The sequence below is a fragment of the Chinchilla lanigera genome, unplaced genomic scaffold (assembly GCF_000276665.1).
Source record: "Chinchilla lanigera isolate Chin_1 unplaced genomic scaffold, ChiLan1.0 scaffold00062, whole genome shotgun sequence".
NCBI classification, from domain to species: Eukaryota; Metazoa; Chordata; class Mammalia; order Rodentia; family Chinchillidae; genus Chinchilla; species Chinchilla lanigera.
In genome coordinates, this window is record NW_004955463.1 from 10,199,990 (window position 1) to 10,208,508 (window position 8,519).

The 8,519-nt window shown below is 37.9% G+C and overlaps 1 long non-coding RNA gene across 1 annotated transcript; it reads right to left on the reverse strand.

The window, feature by feature from the left end:
- Window positions 1-1,305: 1,305 nt before the first annotated feature.
- Window positions 1,306-5,883, reverse strand: LOC102010234. The gene is made up of 3 exons (XR_263170.1): window positions 5,091-5,883; window positions 2,541-2,686; window positions 1,306-1,532 (listed from the first exon to the last, which is right to left on the reverse strand). It is a non-coding gene; the product is annotated as an uncharacterized LOC102010234 (long non-coding RNA).
- Between the last annotated feature and the right edge of the window lie 2,636 nt (window positions 5,884-8,519).

Genomic DNA, 8,519 nt, shown 5'->3' on the forward strand with positions numbered 1-8,519 from the left:
TGTTCCTCTAATTTAATTAAGAAAGGCAGACTATTAGAGAATAGAGGAAGCAAGAGAACAAGGAGGCAATTCACCTACCTGAAAGTACAAAGGTACAATATTCACTTTAGATCCTTCACGCATCCATTAATCAGCCCAAGTCTGCACATTCAAGGCAAACAAGCACCTTGCTTTTTGGCTAACAGCAGTGCATGCTGCCCTCCTAGGCAGTGTTGGGTTCATCCTTTGCCTACTACATTGGTATACACTTAGTTAGAAGTGATGCTTACCTGCAGTTACTGTTGTGTTGTGGAACTAGATAGCTTCAGGATGCAGAAGTTCCTGTGCAAATGATATTCACCAAGAGCCTTGCTTGGAATATAAAGGAAAGCCTCACACCACAATAAACTATATGTGTTTGGTGATCAATACAGAACTCTAATTTTCTCAAGTTAATGCCTTTCAATGACAGATTCCCAATGCTAGCGGTAGACAGTTACATGCAAGATTATAAATCATGTGGGTGTCTTAGCTGTGAATTATTAATCTTTGCTCCCTCCTGCATTACATAATTGATAATGACTATATTGATAGTTCCAAGAGGGCCTCTGAGATGGATCTGTTCAGTGGATGAGAAAGCATTAGCACCAAGCAGTGCAGAAAGGGCGTGCTGTGTGTTCCAATGAGTGCATTCTATAACTTCTACTTGAATCCTTGAGGTTCTGAGGTTTTTCTCCTGAAAGGTTACTTATGATTAGAAAGTGACTATATAAAAGTGTTACCTTCTTACCATGGATATTTGTTTCAGGTGAGTCTTTAAGATATTTTTTTTTTTCTTTCTTTTTTTTGGTTTTTTTCTCCGGTACCGGGAACCGAACTCACGACCTTGCGCTTGCCAGGCAGGCGCTTTTGCCGCTGAGCTAAATCCCCAGCCCCCCTTTAAGATATTTTTGATGACTTTTACTGGAGGAAAAATACATTTCATTTCCCATATGGGTCCACAGATCCAATAAAACTACATGAGAAGGAACAGTAGTATATTCTTCCCAGCAGATCAGCATTCTTCATGGGCTTAACTTGTTCAATAGTAAACAAAAGGCAAAAGGAAGAATAAACTAGATAAGTGGGGTCATCAGATAAATTTAATATTGAAAATGCATGTCTTCCTTGGAACGGAAATTGTATTCATTTACAAGGAAACTTTTTCCCGCATGTATTTGGCTGGCTTTGTCTGACAAAGAGGATGAATGCAAATTAGCTTTGCAGTTTTATGTAGGACAAAATTCTGATCAAGAAAGGAATTCTACTTGTGTATGACTACTCTATGTCATATATAGATAGTGCATTTTTCTCTGTCCAGCTGGATCATCTTCACTGTGGCAAATGGCTTTTCATATTTTCATTATAAATATAACCAAGTTGTTAACACTTAAATTGACCATTTCAGTTCTCAGTTTTTCTTTCCATTTTATAAAGAAGGGTCCTCTATCTGCTTCACATGGAGCGGGCACACGCCTAGATTTGAAAGTGTACTGCTTAATGCAGGCCATTTTCTGTAAAGTAGAAAAAAGATACCTTCACAGAGATTGAGCATTTGACCCTCTCCCCTCCTCCACCCCTATGGAACACATGACGGACAGCTTTTTTAAAGTAACTTAACCATTGTCCTGGGAAACCATCTGACACCAGGATGCTGTAAAATCATTCTCTCTATAACCCTCTCCTTTTTCTTTTGCCACACCTGCCCTGTCATTAGGCCATATATCTTTTTCTTTTTTGGTTTTTCTCCGGTACCTGGAACCAAACTCACGACCTTGCGCTTGCCAGGCAGGCGCTTTGCCGCTGAGCTAAATTCCCAGCCCCCTAGGCCATACATCTTGATGTTACATGGCAGGGCCATGAGTAGAACCATTGGTCAACCAAGCTTTATATATGGCTTCGGTGTAGTGTTAAGAAAGTCACCTTACATTAAGGAATATTCTTGCTGTCTATGAGAGCAGTGATAGTGATGCATAGTCTGATTTATCAGTCATTAAGAAAGGACTTTGGAAGATATAAAGTTTAATACAAATTAATGATGTCATATATATGTGTGTATTGTATCTATATTAGTTATTATTTTTGGAGATTGATATCTTGCAATGCAACACTAAGCATATACTTTGCAACTGAGCTACTCCCATCAGCATCAATAATTTTGAAGTCCACGTGGTCCCAGATGAATATACAACCTCATATTCTTTGTGTCTCCATTCTCAAATTGATTTTAAATGATTTTTATTTACTTTACATTAAGTAACTCACTGAATACTTTCTTGGTCTTTATCAGTATAGACCAAAATTGTGTTGGCTATTTCTATCATCATATTTTACCGTACTGCTACATTGTTTCATGAGAGTTCTAATTATTTTTTGAACCACATGGCACCTGTCCAGCCAGTCTATAAAAGTAAAGTGTTACTCAGAATATTCTCCTTAGATACTGACGGAACTAACAGTCTAGATACTGATACTGATGAGACTATTGGATACAGAGACTAACAGAATGAGCATGTACTCACCTCACTTCATGTCCCCATAGAAATAAGGTTTATTACAGCCTTTTCCAGTTATATCTTAGAGGAAGAGTACTTGTGCTGGTGTAGTAAGAGTGTCTCACATCTCAGATGAAAATGATCTGCAGAATCTTTGTTGCTGCAATTAACATCTGCTAAAGAATGCACATTTTGTAATTTCTGATAAAGAAAATAAATTATATTTTAGTCTGAATTCTTGGTTTGATATCTATGGTGAGAATGTATATTGCATTTTTTGACATAAATTTCCTTTTTCGACTAATCTACATTTGTGCTACTATTTTTTAATTTAAATAAATATTAAGGAATTAATGTTCTCATTTTAAGAGGACAGTCCTCATCCATCTTCTACTGTTCATGCATACCATATATTAGAATAGACTTAAGCTATGGTAAATTCACTGCTAAATTATTTCCAGTTGTATAATTGACTTATGGAAAGATGATTGACTTGAAGTTACTGGCTGAAAAACATCCCTCATTTCCTAGATGAATAGAAACACTTAAACTAATAGCATAATGGCAAAAACTAGTTTGACACCAACTATTAAAGAATGACTTTGGTTCCAAGATTTTTCAATGCCTCTATTTTGTATATACTATTTTATATATACTTTATTTATATTTACCCTATATTATATTACATTTAATCTATATTTTACTTACTTTATATATACTCTATGTATACCTCTTTTATAAATACTGAATAATTGACTTGCCTTTATTATACTGTTTGACTTTCTAAATATACTTTGATTAATTATATATATTCTTTAATTCAATGGATATTATGGTTTCTCCACTTTTCATGCATTTCTCCAGAAAGGGAAATTTTTTAAAATTCAGATTTCTTCACAGTAAAGTTAAATGCGGATATCAGTTTCTGAAAAAAGGTTGGCACACCCCGCCTGCTCACTGGCTTCTGACTCTTGTCCTGGTTCCATTGCTGGTACCTCCTGTTCCTGGTCTTTGGGAGTAACATTCTGTACTCAGAACAGGGAAGTTTCTATGCTGCTAGTTTATTAGACACATACCCATTTAAAATTCTTAGATATCTGCCGTATGGCCAAGATTTGTTCCTCCCCCACTTCCCTCTCTCCCTCCCCACTTCAGTTCCCTCTCTTCCCCCTTCCCATCCCTTTCTCTGCCAGCTCCTCACCCTTTACCCTCTTCCTCTTCCTTCCCCTCTCCCTCTCTCCCTTCTCTCCCCCTTGTTCCCCTTTCCATCCCCTCCCCTCCCCTCCTCTCCTCTCTCTTCCTCCCTCCCTTTTCTCCCTTCCTTCCTTCCTTCCTTCCTTCCTTCCTTCCTTCCTTCCTTCCTTCCTTCCTTATTTCCTTCCTTCCTTCCCTCCTTCCAGCATTAAGACAGTTTGATTTGCCTCCAGTCTACCTTTAGCCATGATACTATTGGTCACTCCCTATTTTTAAAACCACAAAATAATTATTTTCTCTTGTTTATTTTTTTCCTGCCCTGTCCTCTTCACAATGAGCAGCTTGCTTGCTAAAACTTTTTAATTCACCCAGAAACTAATCTGACTGGCCCTAGCTATTCCAAGGTTGATATGAGTAAATTATTTAATTTCAGAATTTTTTCTAATAGAATATGGTTAGGAGTAGTCAGAAGAGAATCTATTTCATATCCAGTAGAATACTGATTTATAATGTTCTGAATGCCATGTGAGAAATAGCAGCCTATTGGACTTCTGATTTTCTAGAGTAGTAATCTGAAAAGGATCACTACTATAAACATGGCAATTGATTTGGTTTGGTAATGGTTGAATTATCAGATTATTTAGTATAAACATTAAATTATGTCACTGATTTATGTGTCTCTCCTTTTTCTTCCCTTTCTGCCTCTCTGTCTCCATCTCTCTCATATACACACATGACATGCATAAACACACAGACGCATTTATTCATTAGATGTTTTCTTTGTGAGATTGCCTATAGCTGTATCAATTCTTCCTATATTGATACTCTCAGTACCTTTCAAAATACTCCTTCTGAATTTATATTTATTACTTATTGAGTATCTATTTTAAATTGGATATTGCTCTAAGTATTATGATAAATAAATAACTATATGCATTATTTCCAGAAGCTTTTTTTGAACAATGGTTCTCATTATGTCAGACATGTGAAGAACACAAGTACAATTCATATGTGTAAAATGTGGAACCTACATTCAAGACCCTGGCAACATAATTGAAAAGCCATAACATTTATGCAGATATTCATCCACCTTTCTTTTATGGAGCACAAATGAGTCTGTTTAAAAAATATTGTAAAATTGTTGTTAATAAATTACACAAACAGAACTTGATAAACACATAGTACCACAAGGCTAATTACAAACATCATCACCCCTCCGATCCATTCCTCTTCATCGTAATATTCTTCTACAAGCTTATTCTTCCCCCTATGGCTTTGCGACAATGTTGATTCAGTTAGTACTGAGGCTTTACCTTATTGGAATTAACTGATGAGTTGTATTCTGGTAACATTTCTTTTTCATATTCCCCAACAGAAACATACCTTCTCCCTACACATTAAAACACTTCAATTATTGTAGCAGTTCCATGACTTTCCTAGAAAGATTTCTGAGAGCCTTCTGGCTCCTTGCTCCCTCCTGGACCCCTGCTCAAGCCTGATGGGTGCACAGTCTTCATCCTGGGACCTTCCTTTGACTTTCTGCTCTTCTGGATTTTGTTTGATTCCACTGTGGTTCTTTTCCTTTGTTTACTCTCTTGTTGTGGTGACATAGACCGAACAATAGCTTCTGGGACAAAGGATGAAGTGAGATATTTTCAAAAACCTTGCATGCACAAGATGTATTATTTTGCTCTCGTGTTTACTTGACAGTTTGGAAGCTTGACAGCCATGCACACTCAGAAGTTCAAGAATCGCCTTAGCAGCTCTGAGATGTGCGTGATATGGTTGAGAAGTCCAGGATCATTTGGCTTCTTGATGCTTTTTATATTATCTGATTTCTTTTTGGGAAGTCTCTTGAATCATTTTTTTCCACCATTTTTTTCCCCCTGAAATTGCATTTTGATGTGATTTGGGTCATTTATCATTCATTATGCTTGGTACTTAGCAAACTCTCTCTAAAAAGATTACCTTAACAGTTCTCTTTAAATCACTGTACCAAAACTTTGCATCCCTGGAAAGTGCACTATGAGATGGAGATGAACCTGCCCTAGGCAAGGATCCTCCTGTGTGAACGTTTAGTTTCTGCGTGTGAGGGCGGGTCTTCAAGACCGGAAGGCTTCTCTGCAGAAATGCAGAGAGAACTGGTCTCTGTCACCAAGAGACTGTCAAAGGTCAGCCTCTCTGTTGTTATTGGGTGCTGCTGAGCTTTCCCAGGCAAGACTATTTCAAACAGTTGCTAAGCGATATTGGCCTAACAGTGGGTATCTGTGCAACGGAGTAACTTTAGAAGGTTGAGGGTGTTCGCTGGAACACGACCTTCCAAAATTGTTCCCCCTCCGGACAGTCTTCTGTGCCCAACCAGCTCAAATCCTGACACTTTTGGTTTTTCTCCGGTACCGGGAACCGAACTCAGGACCTTGCGCTTGCCAGGCAGGCGCTTTGCCGCTGAGCTAAATCCCCAGCCCCTAAATCCTGACACTTTTGGATTCAACTTTTCCATGAAGGCGGGCACAGACTTCTGGGAAGGGGCGGAGCTTATAAACACGGGAAGACTGAATTCCCTTTTACCTCACACTGAGGTATCTTCTCCGCGCTCCTGCTGCATGATCCTGCTTGCCTCTCACTGGTATCAGTTACCTTCTAATAATTTGTTGGGATGTCTGTATCACCTCACACCTGCTTGTCTTCCTCTTTATGGTCCATGGGTTTGTTTCTCTTTTCTCTGATTCGAGGTTTTCTGGAAAGAGCGTAGAAAATAATTCTCACGTATTTAATCTTCCCTGTTTCTCCAGCAGTTCTTACTGTTTGTGTGAAATGTAAAATCCTAAGGAGATGATAGGAAAAACCGTTGTTTTTGGCTAAGGGACATGAATGGGTCAAGGAGACTTTATGTAAATAATAATATTTTCTTAAAGAGTATGCAAAACACTGGGCATATAGCTGCTTAAAAATTTTTAGTACAGATTGTCTAGTCTGTAGTAGTACTGAAGTGTGGAATTTCTTCTGGCAAGACGGACTATAGATTTCTTTGGTATTTTCTGAAAGTGGTTCTTTTTTGCTCTTGCTTTATTCTCTTGAGTTAAAAATGGAAAAGGAAAAGAAAATATATAGTGGCTAGGATTAGATTAGCCTTTCTTTTCATCTCCATTTTCTCTGTCGCACACAGAATTAGAGCACTGAGGGGAGAAGGTGCTTAACAAATAGTACTTGTTTCTGCCGCTGATGCCATCATTAATCTAATAGGGCTGCTCAAAGTTCTGTGCTGTTCCATTTAGTAATGTCAAAATAACCTTGTTAAAGAAAAATGCTGAACTTGACCTTCAAAACCCATGTCCTCTCCTTTATTTATTATTAAATTTACCTTTTAAGATCAAGTAAATAAAAGTTATCCTTAAAAAAAAACTTGACTCTGTTTATTTGCTCATTCAGATTTTGGGAGAAACTCTTCTAGGTATCAATTCTTCTAGCATGACATGTCAGGACATGTGATTACCTTATCCATAATTACACATTAAGTACATGTAAATGACTTGTGAGTTCCTACAGAAGAGGAAGTTACACTTTGTTGTCTTCCAAATGCTTTTGGTCGCATCATTACAAGAAAAAGTGTAATCTGGCAATTAATGATTTTGAACATGATCTCATAATTTGTTCTTGGCAATGGAGGTCTGCCTATCACTAGACATTTCTTAAAAACTAAAGAGAATAGTGGAGATGGCAAGAGGAAATGACCCAACATGGCTTCCTACCTCTGCGTGTCCCTGGAATTACCCCTTCAACTCTGGGCAGTAATCTGAAGGCATTTTCTTGGCTTTCATTCTCTGTGGAGTCTACGTTAGTAAGTGACTGAGAGAAACTTTTTGAAATTTCCTATTCTCATTCCCTCAGTTGGTGCTCTGTCCCCTTTACTGGACTGGCCTTCCTGCGTACCGGTGTGCATGTGTGTTTGTTGCACCATCACAGTTTCCTTGACGGATGTGCATCTAAATGTGTCTCCTCATTCTCTGCTCCTTCAATCCATGCTGCCATTCTTGTTTTCCTGTTATTCTAATGAATGTGTCATTTAGACCTGACACTTCATTCATCTCTGGTTGTCTCTCTGCAAGTCCTTCCACATAAACACCTTGCTGTTGGTTTCCCCAGCATATTTTTCTTACCTCTGTTATTATCACTGCTATTATCCATCATTCCTTTTTTCTTGTCTTCCCTAAACATTATTCAGCATCTATTTTTCTAGGCTTCATGCAATAAAAAAAATCTATTCAACCAACTAACCAGTCAATCACTCAGTCAATAAATTTTTAACAAGTGTCCCTCTGAGAAGCCATCATCGAATGGGAAAATAGTGTAATAATTTATCTATCTCATAAAAACCATCCATAAGTCCAGTTTCATTCAGAGAAATGTATGCATCATCTTAAGATTCTGAGGCTGGATGCCTTTAATGATCTTATTTCAGTTTACCTTCTTGCCTTGTCTCCTACTTTTTTGTATACACACCCTTGATAGAGAGATAGCTCTATTGTATCAGAATTCACTTATTGCACACTATACTTTGGGTTTCTCACCTCTGAGTCTTTGCATTGGGTTCTTTGTCTGAGATGACCTTTCTTCTTTCAGTTGATCTAAATTTTGCTTTGCATAGTGCATGGTCTACCTCACATAGAGACCACATGGTTGGCTGCTGTAACACACCTTTCAGTTTGAATAATTTTTGGGGGTGGGGAGGCATATGCCATGACTGACCAAAGACAAGTCCTCTCTCAACCTACTTTCTTTCACACAATCCTGTTTTTATAATAACACCCACTA